The 17767-nt window shown below is 43.0% G+C and overlaps 1 pseudogene; it reads left to right on the top strand.

Moving 5' to 3' along the window:
* The window catches only part of LOC115139340 (inverted formin-2-like), a 28116-nt pseudogene that overhangs the window by 9507 nt on the left and 842 nt on the right, over nt 1-17767 (top strand).

Below are 17767 nucleotides of genomic sequence, written 5' to 3'. Positions count from 1 at the left end.
TTGAGCAGAAATACAGTGTAGAAATGTTGTAAATGACTATTGTAGCTGGAAATGGCAGATTTTCTTAAATGGAATATCTACATAGACGTACAGAGGCCCATTACCAACAACCATGTTCCAATTGGCACGTTGTGTTAGCTAATCCAAGTTTATCATTTTAAAAGGCTAATTGATCATTAGAAAATTGCAAAGGGGGTTATGTTAGCACAGCTGAAAACTGTTCTCATTAAAGAAGTGATTTAAAACTAGCCTTCTTTAGACTAGTTGAGTATCAGCATTTATGGGTTCGATTACAGGCTCAAAATGGCCAGAAACAAAAACCTTTTCTGAAACTCATCAGTCTATTCTTGTTCTGAGAAATGAAGGCTATTCCATGTGAGAAAATGCCAAGAAACTGAAGATCTCTTACAACGCTGTGTACTACTCCCTTCACAGAACAGTGTAAACTGTCTCCAACCAGAATAGAAAGAGTGGGAGGCCGCGGTGCACAACTGAGCAAGAGGACAATTACATTAGTGTCTAGTTTGAGAAACGCACGCCTTAAGTTTTCAACTGGCAGCTTCATTAAACAGTACCAGCAAAACACCAGTCTCAACGTCAACAGTGAAGAGGCGACTCCGGGATGCTGGCCTTCTCGGCAGAGTTGCAAAGAAAAAGCCATATCTTAGACTGGCCAACAAAAATAAAATATTAAGATGGGCAAAAGAACACACAGAGGAACTCTGCCTTGAAGGCCAGCATCCTGGAGTCGCCTCTTCACTGTTGACATTGAGACTGGTGTTTTATCAGGCAGTTGTCTTTTGAAAATGGATACCTTGCTTTTACTACCTCCCCAATTTTCCTGTCTTCCAATCATATTTTGTAGTTACTCTGAATCCAATCAATACATAATTTAGACTTATTTTTAATTGTTCTTTCTATTGTTGTCGGTCTGTTTTCACTCGTGTCACAACCCAAACATTGCACCCTTTTTCTCTAGCTCCCTTTGTTTTGGTTGCTATGGCAGCCAAGGCATCGAAAGGGAAGTGGGGGGCCCTGAAGGAGCACCTGACCAGCAGCCCCCTGACCGAGATGCTCACCTTGAGGCCAACTTGGAGAACTCAGTTCCAGAGCTATGCATACGACTGCTACAGGTACCCACAGTGGTCAACTACTCGGGGGTGCGGAGGCGTCTAGAGGGGAGTGACCAGGAATGGATGGTGCAGTTCCTGGAGCTCAATGGACTGGATCTGCTGATGGAGGCCCTGGAGAGGCTGTCTGGCCGGGGTTGTGCCCGCATCGCTGACGCCCTCCTCCAGCTCACTTGTGTGGCCTGTGTGAAGGCAGTGATGAACTCCTCCGCTGGGCTGCACTTTATACTGGACAATGAGGGATATGTCAGGACCCTGTCACAAGGTGAGAAAGAAGGCAAGTAAGCAGGTTGGCAAAGGAGCGTGGGAGGAGGGGAACAGGCCTGCTTGTCTGTCTGTCCGTTGGGACATAATCTCTGTTTTGATTGGCAGCCCTGGACACATCCAACACCATGGTAAAGATGCAGGTGTTTGAGCTGCTGGCGGCCCTCACCTTGTTTAACCCACAGGGACACCACCTGGCCATGGATGCCCTGGAGCACTATAAAGTAAGGCCACCTTTTTTCACACAGCATAACATCATAAATGTACATAGAAAAATGATAATTATACTCATTGTTCACTTTCAAAGAAATTGTCAGATTGAACCATCATTGATAACCCATGTATTCATGCAAAGTATTAAAAGGAGGCTTATGGAAATATATTTTCCCTCATCTAAGGGACGGAAAACATATATTTTTAGAAAAGACTTCTGTTTGTGATTTAGGGATGATAACCATAAGTAATCTTTATAACTGTCTCTGACAGAGTGTGAATATGCAGCAGTACCGCTTCAGCGTCATCATGAATGAGCTGCATACGACTGACAATGTTCCGTACATGGTCGTCCTCATGAGTGTGGTCAACGTGATCATCTTCGGGGTAGAGGACCTGCGGAAAAGGGACAAACTACGCAAAGAGTTCATCGGTATCACTCCCTCTTAAGCTTTTTCAAAACTCATGTAATAGAGGAACACAGGTATTGGTGCGAATAGGAGATGAAGCCCCTCATTGTCTCTTGAGAAAGGTTTCAATTGCCATGTGTACAGTACCAGTCAAATGTTTGGACTCAACTACTCATTCCAGGTTTTTCTTATTTTTTTTACTGTTTTCTGCTTTGTAGAATAGTGAAGACATCAACTATGAAATAACACCTATGGAATCATGTAGGAACAAAAAAAAGTGTTAAACAAATAAAAATATACTTTGAGATTCTTCAAAGTAGCCACCCTTTGCCTTGATGACAGCTTTGCACACTTGGCATTCTCTCAACCAGCTTCATGAGGTAGTCACCTGGAATGCATTTCAATTAACAGGTGTTCCTTGTTAAATATATTTGTGGAATGTATTTTCTTCTTGCACTTGAGCCAATCAGTTGTGACAAGGTAGGGTTGGTATACAGAAGATGGCCCTATTTGGTAAAAGACCATGTCCATATTATGGCAAGAACAGCTCAAATAAGCAAAGAGAAACACCTGTTCATTACTTTAACACATGAAGGTCAGTCAATTCAGAAGAATTTCTCAAGTACTTTGAATGTTTCTTGAAGTGCAGTCGCAAAAACCATCCAGCACTATGATGAAACTGGCTCTCGTGAGGACCGCCACAGGAAATGTAGACAGTTACCTCTGCTGCAGAGGATACGTTCATTAGAGTTTGCAGCCCAAATAAATGCTTCGAAGAGTTCAAGTAACAGACAACTCAACATTAACTGTTCAGAGGAGACCCTGTGAATCATGCCGCCTTGGTTGAATTGCTGCAAAGAAACCACTAAAGGACCCCAATAATAACAAAATACATGCTTGGATCAAGAAACTTGAGCAATGGACCTTACACTAGTGGAAATCTGTCCTTTTGGTCTGAGTCCAAATTCAAGATTTTTGGTTCCAACCACTGTCTTTGTGAGACTCCGAGTAGGTGAACGGATTATCTCCGCATGTGTATTTCCCCCCGTAAAGCATGGAGGTGACACTGTCTGTGATTTATTTAGAATTCAAGGCACACTTAACCAGCATGGCTACCACAATATTCTGCAGTGATACGCCATCCCATCTGGTTTGGGCTTATTTGTTTTTCATCAGGACAATGACTCCGCACACCTCCAAGCTGTGTAAGGGCTATTTAACCAAGAATGTGCGTGATGGAGTGCTCCATCAGATGACCTGGCCGCCACAATCACCCATCCTCAACCCAATTTGAGATGGTTTGGGATGAGTTGGACCGCAGAGTGAAGGAAAAGCAGCCGACAAGTGCTCAGCATATGTGGGAACTCCTTCAAGACGGTTGGAAAAGCATTCCAGGTGAAGCTGGTTGAGAGAATGTCAAGCGTGTGCAAAGCTGTCAAGGCAAAGTGTGGCTATTTTGAAGAATCTCTAATAAAATATATTTTGATTTAAGAATAAAAATAATTACATGATTCCATGTGTTATTTCAGAGTTCTGATGTATTCACTATTATTCTACAATGTAGAAAATATAATTGGAAACCTTTGAATGAGTAGGTGTCCATACCTTTGACTGGTACTGAATGTCTAATTTATGTGGAAACAGTCGAGGCTTAAGGAGTGTCTGAACTCTTACAAGCTAGAATCCACAGTTGCGACATACATTTTTGGACTTAATGAGAGAGAGCATAGTTTAACTGTCGTACCCCATCAGAACCCAAAATATAAGCTTGTTTTTTTTTACACCAATGTTTGTCAAACACTGTATAGCCTCTAAACATGGATAAAATCATAATTTTTGTTATCATGAATGGTCAGTTTCTGCATCCATAGCTCTATGAATTTGCCCTTCCTCAGCTTTTTACCAAAAGAGGCTGCTTTATTTTTGTTTGAATTAAGGACTCTAGAATTAAAGATCAACCTTGCATAAATTGTTTACTAGTATCAATAAGTACCACACCAGTGCTTACTTGGTGTGGTGTGTTACATATGGTGCAAAAATAAATCATAATGATGAAGATACTGCAATTGTTATAAGCAATGAGGTGGACATGTCAAACTGGTTACAAATGTTGAACCTAGCTGTGCCATTATTTGTTTCCCAGGGCTTCAATTACTACAATTACTTCCAAAACTTAGGTAAGTTGAGTCTTTTTTTATTAAATTTAAAGTATTTCACAGCTTCTGAACTTTTTGTAAATTAGCAAATGCTTTGTTCTACGCTACACACATTTTCTGTCACACTGCGACTTGTTTTAGCCTGTGGAAATGCATATTTGTGTGTGTGTGTGTGTGTGACAGAGAGACCGAGGATGTGGACCTGAACATACAGTGTGAGGCCTTTGAGGACACCATGGCAGAGGATGAGGAGGAGATGGAGAGGGTGTACGGAGGCATCGACATGAGCAGTCACCAGGAAGTCTTCACCACACTCTTCACCAAAGTAAGCCCCAATAGTTTATTTGTAAATGGAAATCCACCACAGATAATACAAATAATATAACGTTCTCTCCCCCTCACTCCAGTTGAGTAGCTCCCCTGCATCGGTGCAGCTGCTGTCGATCCTGCAGGCTCTGTTGTTGGTAGGTCCGGAGCAGAGCGAGGTGTGGCTGGCCCTGGAGGCCTTGGCTGACCGCGCTACTTTGCTGGCACAGGAGCGTGAGTCTCGCATCAATCACCTTCTCATGGTCCATAAACATTGTGTGGCCGTGTACGCTGACATGTTATGGCCGGTTTGTCTGTGCGTGTGTGTTCTTTAGCTGATGTTGACTCCACCAAGCGCCTGATGGAACGTCTGGTGTCCTCCAAGGGTCAGCAAGGGTCACCTAAGGTCAAGACCACAGACCGGGGCGTTCAGATTGATCGGTCAATCTGTCCATCAGGTCTATCAGAGGTCCTCATTAAAGAATCTACCACCCCTGTTGCCACTTCACCTCCTCCCCATCCTGATCTACCACCACCCCTACCAAGCATGAGAACTTTTGTCCCACCACTTCCTGGCTTCTCTGGGATGCCTGGCCTCCCTCCTCCGCCACCACCTCTACCACAGATGGGGCATGGAGGTCCACCACCTCTACCACAGATGGGGCATGGAGGTCCACCGCCTCCCCCACCCCTGCCAGGCATGATGGGTCCACCGCCTCCCCCACCCCTGCCAGGCATGATGGGTCCACCGCCTCCCCCACCCCTGCCAGGCATGATGGGTCCACCGCCTCCCCACCCCTGCCAGGCATGATGGGTCCACCGCCTCCCCCACCCCTGCCTGGCATGATGGGTCCACCGCCTCCCCCACCCCTGCCTGGCATGATGGGTCCACCGCCTCCCCCACCCCTGCCAGGCATGATGGGTCCACCTCCTCCCCTTGGTGGCAATGAAATTATAGTGGCCCAGAGTGTGCAGATGCGATCCTGCTACGCCTCTTCACCCAAGGTGGGCCGCTGCCCCACACTGCGTATGAAGAAGCTCAACTGGCAGAAGCTGCCATCCAGAGTGGTGACTGGTAAGGGACCTGTCAGAATGTCACCTTTGAATTAAACTGACACATACAGCTGACCTTGATAAGTGCCCATTGGATTAATTCAAACTGTGTAATTTATAAATCGAAATTAAAACACTGTCCATTATTTTATCTTTCTAAAGATAGTCACTCCATGTGGACCTCGGTACAGGTAGATTCTCTGGAGCCTGATTACTCCAGTATTGAGGAGCTCTTCTGTCTGCCAGTGACTGACTCAAAAGCCAAAGGCAGCACCCCTGCAGTCAAACAGGAGCCCAAAGAGGTAGCTGTGGTCTTACCCTAACTCATTGTAGTCTTTGAAAGGGTCTTCTAATCGTACTCTCTCCACTGCGATCGTTGTCATTTTCCTTACCCCGTCCCGTTTTAATTTCAAGCTTCATGCTTTTTCTCCATCTACATACAGATTTCTTTCATTGATGCCAAGAAAAATCTTAACCTGAACATATTCTTGAAACAATTCAGATGGTGAGTATTTTCAGAGAAGGTAATATAAAGAAGAGAACCTTAGTAGAGGAAGCACCTTAAGACTATTTACAGTAGGAGAGTTAAAAATACATGTTGTCCCCTACCAGCTCACATAAGGAATTTGTGGCCATGATTCAAAAAGGTGACCGGTCCAAGTTTGATGTGGAGGTGCTGAAACAGCTGCAAAAGCTACAGCCAGAGAAGCATGAGGTGCGTGCCGGCCACAGAAACCCCTGCCAAGTCGATGGTTAAGCCGACGTGGCTATACTGTATTTTTAGATCTAAATACATTTTCAGTTTTGATAGATGTAGTGTTGGAAACCAAATGTTTGTCAGTTTATGGTCATAGAAAAATGATATTATTTCCACCACAGATTGAGAACCTGAAGTCGTACCAGGGAGAGCGGGAGAAGTTAGCTGGTGTGGACCAGTTTTATCTCCAGCTCCTAGCTGTTCCATGGTAAGGTTCTTGACAGCGTTCAATAAGCTAGGACTGATTCACCCTAGATGTTGACCTTGGTCCTGTGTATGTGTTTTACCCCCAGCTACGCTCTGAGGATCGAGTGCATGTTGCTGTGTGAGGAAATCAGCTCAGTGTTACAGATGATGCAGCCTAAAGTTAAGCTGCTGGACGAGGCCTGTGATAGTAAGTCGAGGCACCAGGCTAGCGGCTCTACCACCTTCATCTCCCCGACCGCTAATTAAACGTCCTTTTTATTTTATTCTATTTAATGTGTTATTTGTATCCTGCAAGGTCTGAGAGTGAGCACTCGACTGCCAAGCTTCTGCATGCTCATTCTGGACGTTGGAAACTTCCTCAACTATGTAAGAATCCGTAATGTGATACAATACAATACATATAACCAAACACACAAAATAGGGTCTCGCAACAACGTTTTTAGTGAGAGAACGACGACTCCTGACGCTGGTCTGTCTAACTTTGTTCTACAGGGAAGCCACACAGGGAATGCTGAGGGCTTCAAGATCAGCACACTGTTGAAACTCACTGAAACCAAGGCCAATAAAAGTCGCATCACGCTGCTCCACCACATCCTAGAGGAGGCTGAGAAGAACCATGATGACCTGTTGAACCTTCCAGATGATCTAGAGATCTGTGAGAAGGCTGCTCGGTAATGGGGGAAAAAAGCTGTATACAACTTTTGCAATTTTTCAGTGGTGCCAACATTGTAGAGTAATCAAAGCTTGACACGGGAGGCTATGCTAATCTTACAGAGTTTATAATTTCCTTCCACAGTGTGAATTTGGAGACTCTCCAGTCAGAGGCGAGTTTGCTCATCAAGCGGTTGAAAGAGTCAGAGAAGAAGGTGGCTTCCTCCTCTGTGGCAGCCATCAAGGAGCAGTATCTCACTGTCATACAGGTGGGTTGCTATACCTCTCCTCACCACCAGAGAGCAGGTGACTGGTTTCTCACAAGCGCCCCTTTAATGGTGTCAGAGATTAGCATGCCATCAGGTTGGTTGCCAGATCATAACTAAATACAGCTCCTGAAATGGCTGTCTACTCTAGGGAAGCCAGGAGGCCTGCAGGGAGCTGGAGGCGAGGTTTGCCTCCATTGACAGGAAGAAGGAGGATCTGGCACAGTATCTGTGTGAAGACTCATCCCGTCTCTCCCTGGAGGACTTGTTCAGCACTTTACATTCCTTCAGGGGACTCTTCATCAAAGCTCTCAAGGTGAGAGAATCAAATTACTTATGGACACTTTGTGTCTATTGACTTTCCTATATAAAACCATTAAATTCAAGCATTTATTCCAATAACTGGGCCATAACTTTGGACTGTATAGGTCCCCAAGTTTTGTTTAGTCTAAATACCACATTGCTATGGTGTCACATTTGCATTGTGGACACCTGTGCTGCTCTGTTTTCTCTTGCTTTTTACGTTTTTATTTTTATCGTAGGACAATCAGACCCGCCGAGAGCAAGCGATTAAGGCTGAGAAGAGGAAGAAACAGCTGGAAGAGGAGGATTCCAAGAGACCAAGGGGGCAGAACAGGAAGATAAGCAAGTATAACCGGCAGCCGACACTCCAAATAAGTGTTACCTCATGGCCATCCCTGGTAGAGCCTGGGATTATTTTATATTTTAAAGCCTACCCATGCCCACGATGTTCAGGCCCCACCCTACCCAGGTCCAATTACTTCTGCCAAATTTAAGGCCCCGCCCGATCAGAAATAACTTCCTCCGTTAGTATCCATTAGCTGCTAGTCTCTGTCCCTTGCTCCCTGTGCTGCTCGCACTGCATGCACACTGCATGCACACTGTGCATGGTTCTGCTAGTGTGAGTATCCATAGCAACACCTCTGTTCAATGACAGAGAGCAGTTGATTGTAAACTAGCTACTTTATCACTCTAAACTCAGTCAACTCAAGGAACATTATTTTCGGTAAAATAATCTTTCATGTGGACTCGTACAATGTTCTGGTCTAAAATTTGACAACATTGAAGAACTTCTGACACCACGATATGTACTGTGCAGCAGAGCATGAGCAAATGGCTCTGCTTCAAAATGTTAATGATCAATTTAGTGATGCCTGAGCCCTACCCGTACCCTAGTTATAAAATTAAAAAACAGGCCCCATCCGGCCCTAACCCTATAATGACGGGTAGTAGAGCTCTACTCCCTCGTAACTAGTCACGACTCAAGTGTCCCATTACCAACTTCAGACTGCTCCTGAAAGGGTTTCTGCCTAACTGTCTTGATACTCTTCAGAAGATCCCTTTCCTGGTCCTCTCCTTCATCTGCACTGATCTAGAAGAACTGGGGAAGTGAAAGCATTGCTCACACAAGACTTTCTTTGCTTTTAAATATCCAGCCTTTCATCGCTCAGTGCAGATGAAGGAAAGGAGACTAGTAAATGATAGAGCTTTCGAGGACGGTCAACACCTGATAGTTGACCAGTGCAAATTCAAACGCACTACCAGAACATTGCATGTATCAAGAGTGGACTCTTTTGAGATTCACCCTCTCTCTCACCCCCAGTTCGTAAAGCCCCCCCGGTCCAGGAGGGCTGCATCATTGACCACCTGCTGTCTGACATCAGGAAAGGCTATGCGCTGAGGAAAACCAAGCACCAGGCCGACAGAACCAGCATGCCTTCTGAGGACAATAAAGGGGACAGCATTCAGCCTGGTGGTGAGCATGAAGATGGCACCGGTCATTGATTCTGCTGCTGCCCATGGCTGTTTTTGAAATGCAGTATATTATTAAGGCCCTGTTCAGTAACTTGGGCTGGGACGATACCAGTATCGCGATACTAATGTTGGAAACAAACATGTTATCCAGTCACGTATTTATTTTCCAACCTTTCGCACCCAATATTTTACATACAGGAGGATTTTAAAGGACCAAAGAGTTTGTTCAGCTTCGAGTTTTCATTTTTGCCATGGGAAAAAAATATTGTGATACTGGTATCATCACAGCCCTACCAGTAAAACTCCCTTACCTCTAACCCCTAGGCACTTGTAGATCTAAAAGGGTTGAATGTAGAGGAGGTTTGTAAAGGAGGTAACTGTAGTTAAGCGTGCTTTATGTCAGTCTTTAATGAATCTTTTTTTCCTTTCCCTTCTCCTGTAGAACAGTGCACCAAGCTTAAGGGAACATCTGCTATAGATGCCAAAGAGAAAGTTGAAAAGGGGACTTCACCCATTGACCTAGGACAACAAAGCGGAGATCCGGTCGTAGTGGAGTCCGGCCTCCCCACAGACCCCTCACTTCAGTCGAGTTCTCCCAAAACACCAGGCCCCTCAAACCTTCATACCACCACCAAGGATCACATCCAGAGTGAAGACCTCAACCCTGGGATGGATTCCTCTACTGACCGCCAGCTCAAGAAGTCCCCAGAGGGGAAGGGGTTTAAGGCCGCTGAATCCAAGGTTGAGAATGTGAACAGGAATGCATTCTCAGCTGCTGGGGATGGTCCAAAGAGCAGAGATGCAGAGACCGATGGGAACAGAGAGAGTGGAGCTGAAGGAAATGGGTTAGAGGAGACTCCATCATCAGAGTCCCCCTCAACCACAGCTGATGTCGACGCAGAGTCCAAACATGCACAGAAACGGGGGAGTACTAAGAGACATGGCAAAGGTAATGTATTCAAAACTAACCCCATCTCGATAGAAAATTAACCATGCTTGGGAGCATATCTTGATTTCATATTTCTTTAGGCCTGTAAGAAAAACATTGTTTCTTGTCTTTAATTCTCTAAAAACAGCCAAGCGCAAAGGAAAAGACCACACTAAACTTAAAAAGGTGTGTGTGTTACAATGAGGGAGGTTCTCAGAAACACCATCCACTAAGCTTGCATGGATCTCACTAGATCCTTGGTGATTTAAGGGTCCTGTTTCACTGGCCATCCTGCACATCCCTCCCTTTTCCTCAGTGACCTTTCTGAAGCTATTTGCAGTTACTGTTCCTGCTTGAGCTCTCTTCCATGTCTGTGGTATGGTTAGCCTGGCTGGCTTCCTGTTGGTGCTTTATGGTTGACTTTCAGGGGCTTTTTGGTGGTATATTGTCTGTCAGCTAATACTGGGTGGTTGGAGATTCATAGGATTGCCATCATTGGATCCCCCTAGTACATGAGGTGCCCTTATGTTGGGAGATGTGATACCCCTCGCGCCTGACGAAACGCATACCGACTCACTGAACATTGCGGGACCTCAGCCAAACTCTGGACCTCAGCAGAACTCTGCCTGTTCTCCCTACCAACAACTAACACACACAGAGATCAGATCTGGGCCAGTGGTTTTTGTGGGTCATGACAGTGTTGTTGATTCACTTGGTTTGAGTAACTTTTTGTGGATTTCACATTTTGTCAAAGAACATTGCCTCTATAAATGTTGCATTTGATGTGAACACCAACTACTGATTTTTGCCAGATTGTTCTCCATTTATTTTTTTATGATGAACATGTCAAGAAAGTAGTTTGTTAGTGTGTTGTACATCTTTGTCACTGCCAAGGGATGTTACAATCACAGATGTCCCCTAAAGATGACATCACTTCATGTTAGGTGTGGGGTCTATGGATCTCGTCTCTTCTAATAGCCAGTGTGCAGAGTGCACCGAGGAAGCGGCTATGGCTCTGTCAAGTTGAAATGTTTTTGCCTCATACACAGGATACAATGGGTGTAAAACATTACTCTGTGTGCTTTTTAAATGCACTTTCCTTGATTGATTTAGATTTTATTAGGATCTCTTTTTGTCATTTGGACTAATCTTCCAAGAGTCCTTAAACTTTAAAATACAATCCAATTTTCACAAATAACATGCTGTTGCAAACATACCATAATATATCAAGTAAATTAGAAAAAATAACTAATGACGATCTACCATAGTCGTGCACAACATCACAATCCTATTTCCAAGTGGTTCTAAAGTATTCCTGAAATTATTTATTGAAAGATTTTCTGGTTGCTCAATTTGTATTTTTTTTTTTCGCTTTGAATCTGTTTTACTTCTCTGCTGGTGTAAGACATGGATGGTCTTTGTATTGACAATGTCTCTTATCAACTGAATCCTGCAGTGAATAGATTTTGGCCATAATAAAAAAAGGGTGCTCACTTTATTATCTTGTCGATTGCTGACCACTTAAGAACATTGCATGACTACAACAGAATAATCATATCACCGCCTTAGAAGAATCCTTGCTGCTTTCTTCTGTGCAATCTGAAGCCTTCTCACTTGTTGACGCATTTCTCCACACCACAGAACGGTAGTTCACCCAACTTCCAATTAAAATTTGGGTTGTTTACCTAAGAATCTTTCCCAGTTTGATATATAGCTATCCTTCTGACCATGCACCCAATCTTCATTATTTTATCACATAGAGGAGTTATGAGCTGACCAAAATTGAGAATGGCGCCGGGATGTATAGCAGCCATTTTACAGGCTCTTGACCAATTATGCTATTTAGTGTGTTTGTTTTGCGCTGACATATTTTTTTTTTTTACATAATGTTTCCTTTGACTGAAAATCACTTCTGGACATCAGAACAGCGATCATTAACCTCGAACTGGATGACAAATTCTACTTCAATGCCTCATCCGTGCAGGACATACTGCTCACCCAGGACCAGGCCCTAATCCCCGACACTCAGAAGTGGAAAAGCCGCCAAACATGGGGGCACCTTGATTAAATAAACCGCCTCTGCCCTCTGTTCTATTGGTGAATGTACAATCACTGGAGAACAAACTAAGCTCCGTTCGAGACTATCCTGTCAACGGGACCTGAAGTGCAGTATCCTATGCCTCACAGTATATTAACCAACGAGGACGGTTAGTCTTCAGACGCCTTAACTTTTTCCACAATTTTGTTACGTTACAGCCTTATTCTAAAATGTATTAAATATATATTTTTAATCAATCTACACAATACCCCATAATAACAAAGCAAAAACATTTTTGCAAATGTATTCAAAATAAAAACCGATACATAAGCATTCAAACCATTTGCTATGAGACTAGAAATTGAGCTCAAATGGTTCTTCAACTTGATTGGAGTCCACCTGTGGTCAATTCAATTGATTTGACATTTGAAAAGGCACACACCTGTCTATATAGTGCATGTCAGAGCAAAAACCAAGCCATGAGGTAGAATGAATTGTCCGTAGAGCTCCGAGACAGGATTGTGTTGAGGCACAGATCTGGGGAAGGGTACCTCAACATTTTTATGCAGCTTGGAATTCCCCAAGAACAAAGTGGCCTCATCATTCTTTAGTGGAAGAAGTTTGGAACCACCAAGACTCTTCCTAGAGCTGAGCAATCAGGGGAGAAGGGCCTTCGTCGGGGAGGTGACTAAGAACCCGATGGTTACTCTTGACGACATAGTTCCTCTGGAGATGGAACCTTCCAGATGGAAAACCATCTCTGCAGCACTCCACAAATCAGGCCTTCATGGTAGAGTGGCTAGACAGTAGCCACTCCCCAGTAAAAGGCACATAACAGCCCGCTTTGTTTGCCTAAAGGACACTGACCATGAGAAACAATATTCTCTGGTCTGACGAAACCAATATTGAACTCTTTTTGGCCTGAATGCCACGCTTCCTGGCACTGTCCCTACTGTGAAGCATGGTGGCAGCATGCTGTGTGAATGTTTTTCCGCAGCAGGGATTGGGAGACTAGTCAGACAGTGTTTTTGCCCAACTGCATCTTACATTTTTAATGTCGGATTAAAATTGGGAAACAGCGTCCATAAAGTAACCATTAGATTTAGATCCAGTTGGACTGAATAAGTTTAGAAGTTTTTATTACACTCACAATTTACCACTCTCACGTGCACATTTCTGCCCACTATAAACCAATGATGTGCTTGCTTTTGTAGTATTTCTGAAAATGCTAACATCCTTTCAGCTAAATCTCAGTTCTAAAACCGGATGCTACTCGTTTGCTTCGCAACCGTAGCAGCTAGCTACACCAGTTGCATGTGAAGCAAAAGGAATGTATCTAGCTTTGGTATATTTTGTAATGGAAGGTTTTTTTATATTGCTGAAGTCATCTGTGTAAACTGCTAACCTGGACACTTGCGTGTAATCAGAGCACAAATAAGCTAGCGAACGTCCTTGGTTGCTATTATAGCCAGTTACATACACCAAACTGGGAAAACTGCCACGCTGCTAATACAATCATGCACCAGAACAGACTTATTGCTGTTGGAAGATGCAGAGCAAATTATATCCCTTACCTTAAGTATTAATTCCGTACGCTCTCTGTTACTGCAACTATCTTCATGTAATTATAATTCAATACAGTGTCAAGTTACTTTTTGTGTTCCAGCAAGTAAAAAGAAGCAAGGGTGCAATTGCAAACGAAGCACACAGATAAAACAACATCATAATCGTTGTTTGCTTGCGCAGTCAAAAGAGAACGCCATGCTTGCTAACTTGATTAACTGTGATAAAACGAAACTGTTTTCAACACAACTGTTTGGGATTATTAAAAAAAAAAAAAAACGATCAAGAGAAATAAACGTTCAGTGAGTGAATGAACAAAAGAAATAATGGAACGAACACGTGCTGTCATCAAACCATTTTAAATTATGTGAATTTGACGTATTTATAACGGAGTTCGTAGCATAACGTGATTTTGAAGGTCCTGGGTTAGCCTACCGGAGTTTTAATTTTTTTTTTTTACCATTCTGTCATTTTCATTTATTAGGTGTCTCTTAACCCTTGTGTAGTCTTAACATTCTGTGTACTCCCCTTGTCCTGAGGGTCAAAAATGACCCGCCTTCACCAAACCGCTAATATTAAACTCCAAATCTATTTTTGCATGAAGAAACAACCTAATTCATCAAAAACTTTGAATATCTGGGTTTTCCTTCTTCACAATGCAGGAAGACTGCATTTTAATCCGTGGACAACACTCGTTTTAATTACAACACACCTGTCATAATTGTTTTCACTAAAGTAGAGGATTATTATTATTGCTAGAGGTACTGCATAAGTGTGTAAACACTTTTTTTTGTTTTTTTGTAAGAGATCGCACTTGTATAGCTTAAGAAAGTAGAAGAAAGTTTCTAATGCATTTTATGGAAGGGAAACATTGACAAGTCTTGAACTTTTTTTGCAACATAGTGATATGTTCTGTACAATGAGGAATTCAAATACTAGTCTTATCCCAAAAAATGTTTTAACCATTTCCCCCACCCACAAGGTGTATAAACAATAAGAATAAGATACAAACACATGAATTCTAATTAGCACATGTAGGAGAGTGTGCATGGACTTTATTATATTTCTCACATGTGCAGCACCTGTATTTGTTTTACACTCATTCTTTGGAAGACATAATTGGCATCTCCTCCTTTTTGCCTGCTGCAGCCTCAAGTGGATCAGGACAAGATTCAGCCCCCTGAACAGCTTTCACAAGCGCTGCAGTGGCTGCTGTGTGGGGGAGATGCTCCCTTTGAATTAATAGGGTTACCAGTGCCTTTCCCAGTTGCTCCAAGAACACCTTGTTCTGCTTATCACTAAGGCATTGTATGAGGACATTTCAATGATGTTATGGAAGATAACCAGGGGCCAGCGGGCAGTCATCCTCCTGCAGCTGTAAGTTCCAATCACCTTGTCCAGGTTGTCCAAGCCTCCTTTGTTGTGGTTGTAGTCCAGGATGATTCCTGGCTTCCTGTCCTCACACTCACTGATCTCAGCTATTTCGTGCAGTGTGCTCAGGAGCACCACAGTCTTGTTCCTCTTTGGGGGCTAAGAAACTAGTGGTGGTGGGGGTGAAGGCAAACTTTGAGAAGGCCTCTCTCCCCCTTGTTGCGAGGAGTGCAGGGGGGGAGCTAATCTGTCAGATGCACGCCATCCCTACGGTACAAATGCATGCGATAAGGCTTTAACAAGAAAGCCTGCAATAACCCTGTAGCTCTTCAAGAGCAACTGTGGCCATCCCTGAATTGTACGTACAAAATTGACTGTATCTGATGTACGTTTTGATTGTGATATATTTTGTATTTCAAACTGGGAGGTTTGAGCTCTGAATGCTGATTGGCTGACAGCTGAGGTATATCAGACCATATACCACGGGTATGACAAACATTATTTTTACTGCTCTAATTACATTGGGAACCAGTTTTAAAATAGCAATAAGGCAACTCGGGGTTTGTGATATGGCAAATATACCACGGCTAAGGGCTGTGTACAGGCACTCCATGTCTTGCAAAAGAACAGTCCTTAGCTGTGGTATATTGGCCATATACCACACCACCTCTGGCATTATTGCTTAAATAACTCAGTATTGTTTACAGGTAATGTAGCATAAATGTTTTTTTATTTTTTGTATGTGTTTTCCAGGAACTTTCTCAATTGTCTTGTTAAAAAAGATCAGGGAACATTTTTCTAGTTTACTCCATATTGGCTCAAGTTTTTGTTTTGTTTTTTCACTTCCCTCTTACTATTAAATAATGACTAGTAACTACATCATTTTTTCTTGCCATTTGTCATTATTGTGTACTTTTACTTTACTGTTATTGCTTTGTTTTGCAGTATTATGTTGTATAATCACCTTCCGGTGTAAAAACCATGGAGAAAAAGGGAAGTGTGCATTGGTCTGAAGGATTGGTCTGAAGCTGAAAATAAAGGAAACTCACATGAGCACCATAATGTGTACTTTCCCTCTACCAAGTTTTTCCAGTTCACAGCTTTTACCTACTAAAGTCTTCAGAGGGATAATGAACTTTAGTGTCCTGCTAATGAAGTTATGTATATAAAGTGCATTCAGAATGTATTTAGACCCCTTGACTTTTTCCACGTTACGTTACAGCCTTATTCTAAAATTGATTGTGTTTACAGCTTAAGTGATTACAGCTTTGAGTGTTCTTGGGTATGACGCTACAAGCTTGGCACACCTGTATTTGGGGTGTTTCTCCCATTTAAAAAAATAATATATATTCTGCAGATCCCCCTCAAGCTCTGTCAAGTTCAATGGGGAGCGTCGCTGCACAGATATTTTCAGGTCTTTCCAGAGATGTTCGATCTGGTTCAAGTCCGGCTTTGGCTGGACCACTCAAGGACATTCAGATACTTTTACCAAAGCCACTCTTGCATTGTCCTGGCTGTGCGTTTGGGGTCGGTGTCCTGTTAGAGGGTTAACCTTTGCCCAAGTCAGAGGCCCTGAGCAGGTTTTCATCAAGGATCTTTCTGTACTTTGCTACTTTCATATTTTCCTCGATCCAGACTAGTCTCCCAGTCCTTTCCGCTGAAAAACATCCCCACAGCATGATGCTGCCACCACCGTGCCTCACCGTAGGGATGGTGCCAGGTTTCCTCCAGACGTGATATTTTGCATTCAGGCTAAAGAGTTCAACCTTGGTTTCATCAGACCATAAAATATTGTTTCTCATGGTCTGACTTTAGATGCCTTTTGGCAAACTCCAAGTGGGCTGTCGTGCCTTTCACTGATGAGTGGCTTCTCCCCCAATTGCTCAGTTTGGCCAGGCAGTCAGCTCTAGGAAGAGTCCTGGTGGTTCCAAACTTCTTGCATTTAATAATGATGGAGGTCACTGTTCTTGGAGACATTTTCGATGCTGCAGAAAGGTTTTGGTACCTTTCCCCAGATCTGTGCCTTGACACAAACTTATCTCTGAGCTCTACGGACAATTCCTTTGACCTCATGGCTTGATTATTGCTCTGACATGCACTGCCAACTGTAGGACGTTTTTATATAGACCGGTGTGTGCCTTTCCAAATAAGGTCCAATCAATTGAATTCAACACAGGTGGACTCCAAGTTGAAGAAACATCTTTTGACCTTGAGATGTTTCCACAACTTGATTGGAGTCCACAGGATGCTCCTGAGCTCAATTTCGAGTCTCATAGAAGAGGGTCTGAATAATTATGTTAAGGTATTTCTGATTTGTTATTTTTAATACATTTGCAAACATTTCTACAAACCTGTTTTTGCTTTGTCATTAGGGTTCATAGTGAGTACAGCCTTATTCAAAAATTGATTTAATAAAACCTAACGTAACAAAATGTGGAACAAGTCAAGGGGTCGGAATACTTTTCAAAGGCACTGTATCGTTAGGATGTATGTATTTTTACATAGGCCTGTTGTAAATGTGTATTGTAGCATCTTAATTGCAAAAATAAATATGAATACACAACTTTTAGCTACGGTCATTTGACAGATAATGAACTGTCCATTGTTCAGCACAGGAATTGATAAAACAGAACCATGTTTTAAAAAACAAGTGGTTCTGAGCTCATGTCAATATTACA

The sequence above is a fragment of the Oncorhynchus nerka genome, linkage group LG13 (assembly GCF_034236695.1).
Source record: "Oncorhynchus nerka isolate Pitt River linkage group LG13, Oner_Uvic_2.0, whole genome shotgun sequence".
NCBI classification, from domain to species: Eukaryota; Metazoa; Chordata; class Actinopteri; order Salmoniformes; family Salmonidae; genus Oncorhynchus; species Oncorhynchus nerka.
This window is presented reverse-complemented; position numbering and strand designations above follow the sequence as displayed.